We start from the raw sequence: 13774 nt of genomic DNA on the forward strand, positions 1-13774 counted from the left end.
GATTTGCGGCAAAGAATAAATCTTGAAGCAGTTGACTGAGCAGGTCTGCTGCCTTGGTGATAGGGAGCGTGTGTGTGTGTGTGTGTGTGTGTGTGTGTGTGTGTGTGTGTGTGTGTGTGTGTGTGTGTGTGTGTGGGCTTTAATATTTATCATTTGGGGAATTTACATTGGAATATGAAGCTACCGCAGGAGAAGCAGAGCCTTTGTTGGTGCGCACAACCTTTATCATTACATGCACATTTTGTACAGAATGATAAATGGGTTATACTTGTTTAGCGCTTTTCTACCATCAAGGTACTCAAAGCTCTTTGACATCCCAGTTGGAGGCACTACTGAGCAGGGACTAAGTGGGACATGTTTTGCAGTGGCTCCACTGAAATGTGACATTTATATATATACATATATATATATATATTTTTTTTTTTTGAATTGCACTTTTTTAAGAATTTTAAATTTTTCAATACAATCTTTCACTGTTGTAGTCTTGTTATTTACATTTTTTTTTATCTCATACTGGTGGAATACGCTAAACCGGGCCGCAAACCACAGGCTTCTCCAGAGCCTGACTCTCTAGAAAGGTCGGTTGCTGATTCAACTTTGCTGAGCATACTAGAGATGATGGACGAGATGCGCAAACTTGAGTCCGTGGTCTCAGGCACGGTGAGAGGAGAAATAGTGGCTGCTCCGGAACCATTCGAAAGCAAACTCTTGTCCTATGACAAGACAATTGCTAGCCTGGAGCGCGCTGCTAACACTTACAATAGCGAGCTAGCCGCCTACGTGCTTGCGTTAGCAAGCTAACTGCCACTGGATTCTCTCTTCAAGAAATGTGAAGATCTTGAAAGTCGCTTGAGGTGGAACAATGTCTTTGTGGTGGGTCTCTCCGAGGGCTGCGAAGGACCTCGTCTCACTAAGTTTACCGCCCAGGATGTGCTTAAACTTGCCGACAGGCCCATTTTGGACCTGGCACACCACACTTAAATAGCTCGTTAAATAGTGAATTTTATTTCAAACTCGTAACCAGATTCTGAAGCCTCCCTGCTCTCCTACATGGGTAAGTCCATCTCGATCTATCCCGTGTTTACTCCGACCATGGCTCGAAAACGGCCCGCCTTTGCTTCGGTGAAGAAGAGGTTGCTCTCCTGCCCCAACGTGAAGTTTGGTCTTCTCTACCCAGTGACGCTATGGATCACTCTACCCAACGGCCAGACGCACAGATTGGATGATCCAATACAGGCAGCGGACTTTGTGGACAAAAACAATAAAATGGGAGTTGCCCTATATTAGAACTAGAAGGGATGCTAGCATGCTAGCTGGCCACCGCCATTTTGGGGCTCGAAGACTACAAGTCCAGGAAGCTTAAGATATCATGGCTTACTTATTGATTGTGTTCTACCTCACTCAGATGGTATAGTTAATGTGTTCTTGCAGAAGGATCATCCTAAACCTTCTGATCACTTGAGGCTGAGGAGAGGATCGATAGGTCAGACTTACCACTCTTAATTTTTGGGCAAATGCAGCGAAGTTGCTATTTTGCTACATAGATCTGTACCTTTTGAACACTCAAACAGTATTTCTGATCGCAATGGGAGGTATGTTATCGTCACTGACCAGATTTCCAACACCCATTAGCCCCCGTAAATGTGTATGCTCCCAATTATGATGATGACACCTTTTTCAAATGTCTTCTTAATGTTCTACTCCAGAGCTTGATAATGTTATTGCCAATTTGGACATCCCCTCAGTTGATCAGTCCGCTGCGTTAGAGCTAGAGAGACCAATTATTGTTGCGGAATTGAATGTTGCAGTGTTATCACTACAAAACGGTAAATCCCAGGGACCAGATGGTTATCCTCCCAAATTTTTCAAAATAATTATGGTATGACAAAATGTTTTGCCCCCCTATTGTTGGACTTGTACAATAATATGTTTGAATCTGTCCGTCTCCCGCAAACGCTCAACCAAGCTTCAATCTCTCTCCTCTTGAAAAAGGTAAGGACCCTTTGACGTGCAGCGCCTTCTTGCCACACCTGCTGCATTAAAGATGTTCTGTATTTTCTCAAACTGGAGAAGACTAGGCTGACATTAAATGGTTGTTCTGCAACATTTCAAGAACTGTGGTTTGTCTTTCTGAGAGATGTAGGAGCAACTAATCTCAGAATGAACCCTGATTGAAACACAACTGGGATGTGGGTGGGTGATGAGCCTTCTGTGTGCTTGTTGGTTGGTATCTCTGTCTAAAGCCATTCAGGAATGAAGTTGTCTGTAGTTTTATGTTGATATCTGCCTTTTTTTCTTTCTATGTTATGTATCTATTATTAGTATTATTACTATTATTTTCTCTGTTTTAGTATCATTATTATTTTGTATACAACTACATATATTCCCTGGGTCAGGGAAACAAACACGTAGGCTAGTTCATCCTTACAGGCCTGTTTCGCAGGACTCCCTGCTCTTCAGGGGGATTTTATTCCGCTCTACTCCGGTATTGAGCACTGTTTAACGGATAAACCACAGTAACCAGTGCTCAATACCGGAGTATTGAGAATATATATATATATATATATATATATATATATATATATATATATATATATATATATATATATATATATATATATATATATATATATATATATATATATATATATATATATATATATATATATGTGTGTGTATAGTACAGGCCAAAGGTTTTGACACACCTTCTCATTTCAATGTGTTTTCTTTATTTTCATGACTATTTACATTGTAGATTGTCACTGAAGGCATCAAAACTATGACACCTGTGAAGTGAAAACCATTTTAGGTGACTACCTCTTGAAGCTCATCGAGAGAATGCCGAGAGTGTGCAAAACAGTAATCAGGCCAAAGGGAGGCTATTTTGAAGAAACTACAATATAAAACATGTTTTCAGTTATTCCACCATTTTTTTGTTAAGTACATAACTCCACATGTTTTCATTCATAGTTTTGATGCCTTCATTGACAATCTACATAGTTTCTATATTTCATAGTAATGAAAGTAAATAAAATGCATTGAATGAGAAGGTGGGTCCAAACTTTTGGCCTGTACTGTAAATATATATATATATATATATATATATATATATATATATATATATATATATATATATATATATATATATATATATATATATATATATATATATAATTTTATTTGTTTGTGTTTTATTTTTATTTTTTTATTTTATTTTAGTTATGGGAGAGACAACATTTGATGTTTTGGTGTTTACTTTTGTAAATGTATGTCTATAAAAACTCGATAAACAAATGTTTAGAAAAAAACTGCTTAAATTGACTAAACATGAGAGCTTTGCACTGGTGGTGATGTTGGTCGCACTGAGGGTGATGTGGCCTGTGTGTGTGCGTGTGTGTGTGTGTGTGTGTGTGTGTGTGTGTGTGTGTGTGTGTGTGTGTGTGCGTGTGCGTGTGCGTGTGTGTGTGTGTGTGTGTGTGTGTGTGTGTGTGTGTGTGTGTGTGTGTGTGGCAGGGACAGCAAAGTGCCGAAAGAGTTGGCTCAAAGAAGAGACAGACAGAGAGAAAAGGGCCCAAAAAAGAAGAGAAACACTGTTAAAGGTTTTGAGATCATTTAAAAGTGAAAAAGACAGACATTGTGGGTAAATGTTTCCACTGTCAAACGGATTTGGCATTTCACAATAGCACTCCATCAATGATGCAACATTACCAGAAATCATCCTGCATATTTAAGAGCAGCAAACAAACATAAACAAGGTAAAAGTCTATTTTGGTACCATCTTGTATGTTTGACTTGCATAACAAATGTTTTATTCAAACATATGTTTCAAACATATGTTAGCATCTACAGTTTGTATGTTCATGCTAATGAGTTGTTTGTCCAAAAATCAAACACCACTCCTCCAATAATTACATTTCCAAATGTGTATTTGTTAGATTTCTGAATACATTTTCAGTTTTCACTCAACCGTAATACTTTATCGGAGTAATTTGTTTAGTTTGGTTGTGTATTTATTATTTATTACCTGGTTTTAAGCAATATAGTTTGTTTTTCAAATTATTCTATTATAAGTAATGTATATTGTGAGGCTCCCATGGTATAAGTGCAATTTTAATGTGCAAGAAAAATGAAAGGTCATCAGAAAAATCTGTGTTTATTTTTGAATATTTTCCCTAAAAGACGCATTAAGGCTGTACGGTTTGTTTTGTTTGATTACCGTATTTTTCGGATCATAAGGCGCACTGGATTACAAGGCAGACTGTCGATGAACGGGTCTATTTTCATATATCATAAGGGGCATTAAATGGGTCATATTTAGATTTTTTGGGGGGATATCTAAAACACTTCCTTGTGGTCTACATAACATGTTATTAGGAGTCTCCCTTCTAGGGAGGGCAGAGTCCTCCCAAATTATTCTATTCGAAGACTGTTTAAAATGATGATGTGACCAGAACTGAAGTTTAATAATTTATTCTACAAACTAGGAATACGTACAAACAACTGTGACACCAGGCCTGGAAAGAGAACAAACAAGCTAACAGGAGGTCGAAGCAGTCTCACTAATGGCTGCCTGTCTTCCCAGGTTTTTTGTCTGTCCAGCAATATGAAACTGAACCTTAACTTAAGCATTGAAAGTGAACAAACGTGTTCGGTTTTTGTAAAATCGGACTAACACACCTGGATTATGCGATTGAAAACCAGATCTCTCGACCGCCAAAGGGGACCCTTCGTATCGCGAATGCCCCAGTGTCAATGTGCGGGATATAACCTGGAAGCAGATATAATTCAATAAAAACAGCAACAATTGTATTGTTTGCTTCACAAATTAAATGAACAGGACATATTTAAGTGCATCGTCTGGCAAAAAAAACACAAGCTTTATTTAAGAAGGTAGCAAAGGAAATGTAGAATGCTGGCTTAATTCGGACTGAACGATATACGAATAAGATGAAAGAGAAAGAAGCAGGTATATTAAAGGCGAACAATAAAGCGTACACAAACCTCTTCACGCTGCATTTGTGCGCTCCAAACTGATGAACAATAACTTTGTATTCTACACAACTGGCAAGATAGTCCAGAACAATGGCAGCTCTCATCTGGAAGAGTATCAAACTGTCTTTTCCCTTCGGATTAAAAACACCTTCCATCAATCCACAGAGCTTCATCAATGAATTTGGAGAAAAAAACGGTCTTTCTTTGCTTCGGGTTTGCATCCACTCCGTCCGATATATTGTTGGTAGTAGCGTCATGTTAATAGCGCAACATAATGATAAATTTATACTTGTATAGCGCTTGTCTACTTTCAAGGTACTTAAAGCGCTTTGACACTATTTCCACATACGCCCATTCAAACACACATTCACACACTGATGGCGGGAGCTGCCATACAAGGCCCTAACCACGACCCATCAGGAGCAAGGGTGAAGTGTCTTGCTCAAGGACATAACGAACGTGACTAAGTTGGTAGAAGCTGGGGATCGAAGCAGGCACCGTCAGGTTGCTGGCACGGCCACTCTACCAACCGCGCCACGCCGTCCCCGTAAGACGTACTATTTCTAATCTGTGTCAATATGACAGTCAACAGGTTCAGTTCAGTTTGTTTGGTTTGGATGATTGCCTTGTTCTTTTTCAGTTTGTTTGGTTTGAGTGATTGCCTTATTTTTTCAGTTTTTGTTTTGTTTATTTATTTTTTGTTCAACTTATCTTGCTTGTTTATTCTTTTCATTGATTGTTTGTTCTATTAATTTCTATGAGTGTGTGCACTGGGTAGGGGTACAAACTTGTAGTTTTTAGGCAACAATAACTTTTCTTGTCAACTGGGTCATACATGTCCTGTAGCCTTTTTTACTACTCTAGAGTCTACGCCCCTGGTGGGTGGGTGCGTGTGGGTGTGGGTGCCTGTGTGTGCATATGTGATATATTGTTTTGTATTGATTTGTTGCATTGGATGTTCTAATGCACTACCGGCAAAGAAATACCAAGAAAATGTTTCTTTTGTGCGAAGGGGCAGGAAATATAAGATTTTCTTCATCCTGTTCCTTTTCGACATGGCTGTGTATTGAATGCAGTAAGGTATGTGAGATTGTTGAAATGTTGTTGAAATGTACACATCCAAGTACGAAATAAATAAATAATTGAATTGAATTGAATTGAACATCACAACAGAGCTAGGCTGTTAACTTGTTAGGAGCCACAGACGCCTAATGTGACGCCATTTATCCCCACTAAAAAGAAATAAGCGCCCCTCCAGTGTACGGGAGGCACACGGCGTATGATCAATAGTCGCATTACAGAGTGTGCATGGACACTTGGACTTCACACGTAGGTGTGAAATTACAAAAAAACTAACTATTTGAGAAATCAGACTATTTTAGTGTTAGCCAGATTAACTCTGGATTTTATTAAGAGCACACACGGCAAGAAGTGGAGAGACTAAAACAACATTTCCATCTCAAATCAAGTTACAGTATATATAAACCCCAAGGGAGGTTCATCATAAATTGTATAAAAATGGTCCCTACATTCAGTCGTGACAACAGGCTAGAATAAACAAATGTGCAAACAGATCTCTCCTGACATCGAGTCCATTGAGTAAACACATCCCCCCTGCAGATAACGGCACTTTTCATACGTTCTCATCAATATTTTTATGATTCTTCCTTAGATCATGTGAGCGACAATGGCAGTCATCACTATGCAGGCACCATTACCCCAAAAGGCATGAACGAGTCGGAGTAATGAGCAAAAAGCCCTGCAGCTCTCAACTAGACCGTTGATCAATACCATTAAACAATGTGCATTTTGAACCGAGCTGCGTTCGAGAGCACTGACACTTAAATGGATATTCCTCATAGCACTAATGGCTTTGAACTAGGCCTCCATTACCATGTATAAAATGTTGCTGATTAACATAATCAAATCTCTCTTCGTGGATTTTTTTTTTTTTGTGTGTCAAAGATAATATGAAAAGACAGAAGGGTTGGTGATGTAATTAAGCGCATGCTATAATTGCGACACCCAATCACATGACCTCTTCTCCTAACAATGCTGAATAAATAGCCCCATTATAACGACAAGTGCATTGCGGTTTTACACGTTTCTACATAGTATAGTCCACCTTTACGTTACTAACAAGCTACGAAAAAATGACCCTAAAAACCAAACATAGGTCCTAAAGCCACAAACAAATCAAGCATGGATATCTGTTCCTATTCAAGCAGAACCAGGAGGATTGCTGCAAAAAAAAGAAGCTATTATGATCAGTAGATTTAATTAAAAATGCTTTAATTTGCATCTCGGGGCTCCCCTCATCACATCCATCTTGGCTAGCGGCGCCATTCTCCCTCCATATGCGCAATAAATAAATAAAAACCTGAAAGAGATTCAAAAGCTTAAGAAATTATTATTAGTAGTATTTCACATACAATTAGCAGGACGCTAATGGCGTTTGTATTGATTGCGTGGTGGCTTTAGATCAAGGTCATATTAAAATGTAATCAAAGAGCTTTGATAATTCCGACTGAGCCATGAAATTAAAAAAGTATATGTGGAGCAGAAATTGAATATGTTGCGCTGTATGCACTATTCACACCAAGCAAGTCGCTGTTATCTTTTTTTTTTCCCTTTGCAAATATTATTGTTATCCAGTGTTTCTCCTACAATGATACTTGGGGGATGTCCCACAGCTGAACGCAGCATAACATTTTGTAAATGAGACACAGTTGGACTCACACAATGTCTTAGGAACACAACCATATTGAGTCTCTAACAAATGGGATTCTTTGTATGGGCAGTAGACTCCATAGATCGGTCCGTTGCCATACAGACTAGTTTGGTATGCAAAAGGTTTGACTGTGTGACAGGCCTATTCGGTCAAATCCAACCCGAGAATGACAAAACTTGGGAGACTACATTTTTGCAGCAAATAACTGAGAACACTTGCGGGCTCCTGTTGTATGGAGCAGTGTTTTTCAACCTTTTTGGAGCCAAGGCATATTTTTTGCATTGAAAAAAATTCGGAGACACACCACCAACAGAAATCATTAAAAAACGAAACTCAGTTGACAGTGAAAAGTCGTTGTTGCAATTGTTGGATATGACTTCAAACCAAACCAAGCATGCATCACTATAGCTCTTGTCTCAAAGTAGGTGTACTGTCACGACGTGTCACATCACGCCATGACTTATTTTGAGTTTATTGCTGTTTTCCTGTGTGTAGTGTTTTAGTTCTTGTCTTGTGCTCCTATTTTGGTGGCTTTTTGTCTTTTTTTGGTATTTTCCTGTAGCAGTTTCATGTCTTCCTTTGAGGGATATTTCCCACATCTACTTTGTTTTAGCAATCAATAATATTTCAGTTGCTTTTATCCTTCTTTGTGGGGACATTGTTGATTGTTATGTCATGTTTCGGATGTACATTGTGGACGCCGTCTTTGCTCCACAGTAAGTCTTTGCTGTCGTCCAGCATTCTGTTTTTGTTTACTTTGTAGCCAGTTCAGTTTTAGTTTTGTTCTGCATAGCCTTCCCTAAGCTTCAATGCCTTTTCTTAGGGGCACTCACCTTTTGTTCATTTTTGGTTTAAGCATTAGACACCTTTTTACCTGCACACTGCCTCCCGCTGTTTCCGAGTTCTACAAAGCAATTAGCTACCGGCTGCCACCTACTGATATAGAAGAGTATTACACGGTTACTCTGTCAAGCTCTAGACAGCACCGACACTCAACAACAACACATCATTTACTGATTTGCAATAAATATTTTTAACCCAAATGGGTGAAATTGGAGAATCTCCCACGGCACACCAGACTGTATCTTACGGCACACTTCGCTGCACAGTGCTTGAAAAACACTAGTATACAGGAACTTGGACCACTGTAAACACATTGGCAGTTTCTTGCATTGACATGTTAACCTTGTTAGCATACATAGAACACTGGGGTCCAAGATGCAGGGATGCAGTGAGAAAAATAACAAAATAAAATAAGCAAAAAAGATTTTAAACTTAAGTTTATTGTGATCTTGGCCAGGAAGTCATTTACTTTCAAATAAAATAATTGTGGATGAGGTAGAATTCAGCGATGTTAGACTGGATTTATTTTAAAAAACTGGTGTAGAACCTGGTCCAGGTGCTCCTCAACGTAGTCTCGCACCACCATCAGCTTGCCATTATCCGCCCCTTAGATCATGGCCGACAACGCTGTAACAGAACCAAAATTGGTTAGTGGGTGGTGAAGGCGTACTGATGTTACACATCTGTGCTCTAACGTGTGCATAGGGTTGTGAATCTTTGGGCACCACATAATTCGATTTGATTCATTTTTTTGGGGGGTAGCGATTCGATTCAGAATCAATTCTCGATTCAAAACGATTCTCGATTCAAAATCAATACTTTTTATTAACATTGGGTGCCAGTTCTATGATTAACTACATCCCTCCATAAAATAGATAAACAGCTGTTTAGAGCTGTTTTGTTTAAGTCATTTCTATATTACTTAAAAGAAAACTGGTTTTATATATATATATATATATATATATATATATATATATATATATATATATATATATATATATATATATATATATATATATATATATATATATATATATATATATATATATATAGTACAGGCCAAAGGTTTTGACACACCTTCTCATTTCAATGTGTTTTCTTTATTTTCATGACTTTTTACATTGTAGATTGTCACTGAAGGTATCAAAACTATGACACCTGTGAAGTGAAAACCATTTTAGGTGACTACCTCTTGAAACTCATCGAGAGAATGCCGAGAGTGTGCAAAACAGTAATCAGGCCAAAGGGAGGCTATTTTGAAGAAACTAGAATATAAAACTTGTTTTCAGTTATTCAACCATTTTTTTGTTAAGTACATAACTCCACATGTTTTCATTCATAGTTTTGATGCCTTCATTGACAATCTACATAGTTTCTATATTTCATAGTAATGAAAGTAAAGAAAATGCATTGAATGAGAAGGTGTGTCCAAACTTTTGGCCTGTACTGTAAATATATATATATATATATATATATATATATATATATATATATATATATATATATATATATATATATATATATATATATATATATATATATATATATATATATATATATATATATATGTATATATATATATATGTATATATATATATATATATATATATATATATATATATATATATACATACATATATATATATATATATATACACACACACACACACACACACACAGTGTGTGTATTAACAATGTAACTTAAATATGTGAACCCTTCGTTGTGCGAACTTTTCAATTCATGGACCACAGACCGAATAGAAATATGCTTCGGTGAACAAACCTTGTCTCAGTGTACGAGCGTTTTGACCACCCATTGTGTGCTTCAGAGCGCAGCAATTTTGTGCCGGGCAGGACATTTATTGTGAAAGGGGCAGGACATTTATTGTGAAAGGGCTGATCCTGTACTCATTCAGTCAGCAGAGCAGTGCTGTAGTTAGCTAATGTGCAAAGTTTTTTTAGGTGTTCTTTTTAACCTTTTTACCAAATGTTTCTAGTTTCGCTGGCTCATATAAATCCAAAGAAAGCAATGGACAAGCATTGTTTAGTTTGAAACATTCAGGAAGTAAAATAAAGTTGTCAACGCTTTCTCCCCCTTTTTTCAGCTGCACTCCAAGAAAATTGACCAACAAGGAAGGTAAAACAAAATTATTGTTTTATTTCTTATCATTGTAGTGACCTGGCTGTTAAAAATAGGGAGTTTTGGGATTCCAAACTGTGAGTGCACCACAGGGCTAGCGACAGTGTGTGTGCCATTGGCATTGTTAGGCCTATTTTAGGGGGGCTCAAGCCCACCTAAAATGTTCTTAAGCCCCCCTAAATAATTTTATGCTAATTTTTTTTTTTTTTTTACAAATACATGCCGACATATTCATTATAAATTGGCCCGAATATGAGTTTAAATAAATAATCATATAAACTTTCATTATTCACTCAGTTTCCCTTTACTTCATAGCGTAAAGTAGAGAGCCCCTTTCGTGCGTCTGTATCCAATCCATTCCACTTGTTCATATAGAAAATGCCCACATCACTCAAAATCCAGTACGCATTTTCTCTGCGATCTTGCTTGCGGTCCTTGGACTTGTTCATATAGAAAATGCCCACATCACTCAAAATCCAGTCCGCATTTTCTCTGCGACTTTGCTTGCGGTCCTTGGACTTGTTCATTTAGAAAATGCCCACATCACTCAAAATCCAGTCTGTCTTTTCTCTGCGACCTTGCTTGCGGTCCTGCAGGTGTACGAAGCACATTAGCACACAGCACTGCAGAACAAGCACCTTGTGTCTGCAATTGTAAATAATTTAGTTTTTAAGTTTTGTGTTTCTTGTAGAATGTATATAAAGTAATATACATTAGCCTATTGTTAAAATAATGAAAAAAACATAATTAAATATATTTGTTTTATTGTATTGTTACATTAATAGCTGTTGTATTATTATAGGACGGCTTGTTAAACATTTTATAGGATTTTCAGAGGGAGGAAAAACCAAGACATTTAATATAAAATGTAAAATGAATAAATACATAAAAAGAAAAAGAAAAAAAATGGTTAAAAGCCATCATCCCGGGGAGCATTTAATTTCATCCCGTGCATTTTTTTTACCGTCCCCGGGACGACGGGACTACGTTAATCTCAAGCCCTGGAAGTTACATTTTATTGTTTGCATTATTTGTTTCAGCATTGCACTTTGAAGATGGTCCCTCAGCTCTTTGACAGCTTTGGCTCTTTTTCAGATCAGCAGATGGACTCTAAGTCTTTCTTATTTACAGTATATATAAACCTTTCTCATTTCTATTCAGACTTCCATATATATTTAATTTCCTTAACGGTTTGCCATAATATATATATATATATATATATATATATATATATATATATATATATATATATATATATATATATATATATATATATATATATATATATATATATATATATATATATATATATATATATATATATATATATATATATAAATATATTATATACAAGCCAAATTATCCCGATCCAGATATTACTTTAATTCAAGTAATTAAGTAATATTTCCAGGGCTTGAATTTACAACCATTTTAGTCACATATGTGCCCAAAATGTAATTTGTGCAATTTCAAAATATTTGGGAACAAAAAATTATTGTATTGTGAGCGAAAGTTGTGGCATTAGCCTCTATGTTGTAGAGGCATAGAGGCTAATGCCATGACTTTCATTGTGTTTCAGTGTATCTTGAAGGATCATGCAAGTAATTGTTTCTTGTTGATGCTGTAAACAAAATGTCACTGTGCTAACCCATGTTTGTTGTTGTACTGAACACACATTGAAAATAAACCCAATTTATTTAATGATATTACGATTTAATGATAATAATAGTAACAATGAATAATTTCTAAGTCTTTGTTAGCCGTTTGTGAAGTTTTGTGCTCGTGCGCTACGTTCGCTCGCATCCTGTGCATCTCCTGGGGGCTAAGCCCCCCCTGTCCTTAAAAGCTAGTGACGCCCCTGGTGTGTGCGTAGGCAGGAGGACAGTTCAACGAGTTGTTGTTAAACAGAAAGTTGGTCCATCACCCCATGTTTGGTTGGTATACAGTACTGCTTAGCGTTTTATATTGTGTCCAAAATATATGAACTTAAACTAAAATATGGACTTTTGTTGAGGCTGGAACCCAAATTTGTGGTATCATCCAAAACTAATGTAAAGTATCAAACAACAGAAGAATAAGTGATTATTACATTTTAACAAAAGTGTAGATAGAACATGTTAAAAAAGAAAGTAAGCAGATATTAAAAGTAAATGAACAAGTAGATTAATAATTAATTGTCTACCACTTGTCCTTAATAATGTTGACAAAATAATAGAATGATAAATGACACAATTTGTTACTCAATGTCAGCAGACTAATTAGGAGCCTTTGTTTGTTTACTTACTACTAAAAGACAAGTTGTCTAGTATGTTCACTATTTTATTTAAGGACTAAATTGTAGTAAGAAACATATGTTTAATGTACCCTAAGATTTTTTGTTAAAATAAAGCCAAAAATGCATTTTTTTTTTTGTGGTCCCCTTTATTTAGAAAAGTACCAAAAAGTACCGAAAAGTATCGAAATAATTTTGGTACCGGTACCAAAATATTGGTATCTGGGCAACACTACATTGTATTTTAAACAAATTACGCTTATACATTTTTATTTAATGAAATAGAAAATGGATGGATGGATGTAAATACTCAGCATAATTTGATGCAAAAAACTCTGTTACATAAATTCAGTGTCCAAAAAAAGCTTTCCCTAATAAAGACACAAATTAAACTCCATACAGAACGACCTGAGAATTGACCTTTCTTGTTTGTTTTACTGTGCATATCCTTGTAATCACCGCACATTATGTTGTGTCGCACACTCTTTAATAAGTTGCGACGCTGGGCGCTAATAGAATGACTGATGGCGAGGTTGGGTAATTGATCGGTGAAACTGTGTCAGCGGGAGCGCAATGAATGACTCGATGATGACACTAACCGCAGCTGCTTGGAATCAAACAACGGCTTCATAAATAACCGGGAGCAGTTTCTGTCAGCGGAGTTTCAGAGCCGTTCCCACAACTCTAACGTGAAACGTGCTCGATCATTCGTTTAGGCGCAGTCTTGTAAAAATATGTGTCAGATATTGCGATATGTGTGTAAGATGTGTTACGTTTATGTGAAGTAAAAGCATGA

The sequence above is a fragment of the Entelurus aequoreus genome, linkage group LG03 (assembly GCF_033978785.1).
Source record: "Entelurus aequoreus isolate RoL-2023_Sb linkage group LG03, RoL_Eaeq_v1.1, whole genome shotgun sequence".
Taxonomy (NCBI): Eukaryota; Metazoa; Chordata; class Actinopteri; order Syngnathiformes; family Syngnathidae; genus Entelurus; species Entelurus aequoreus.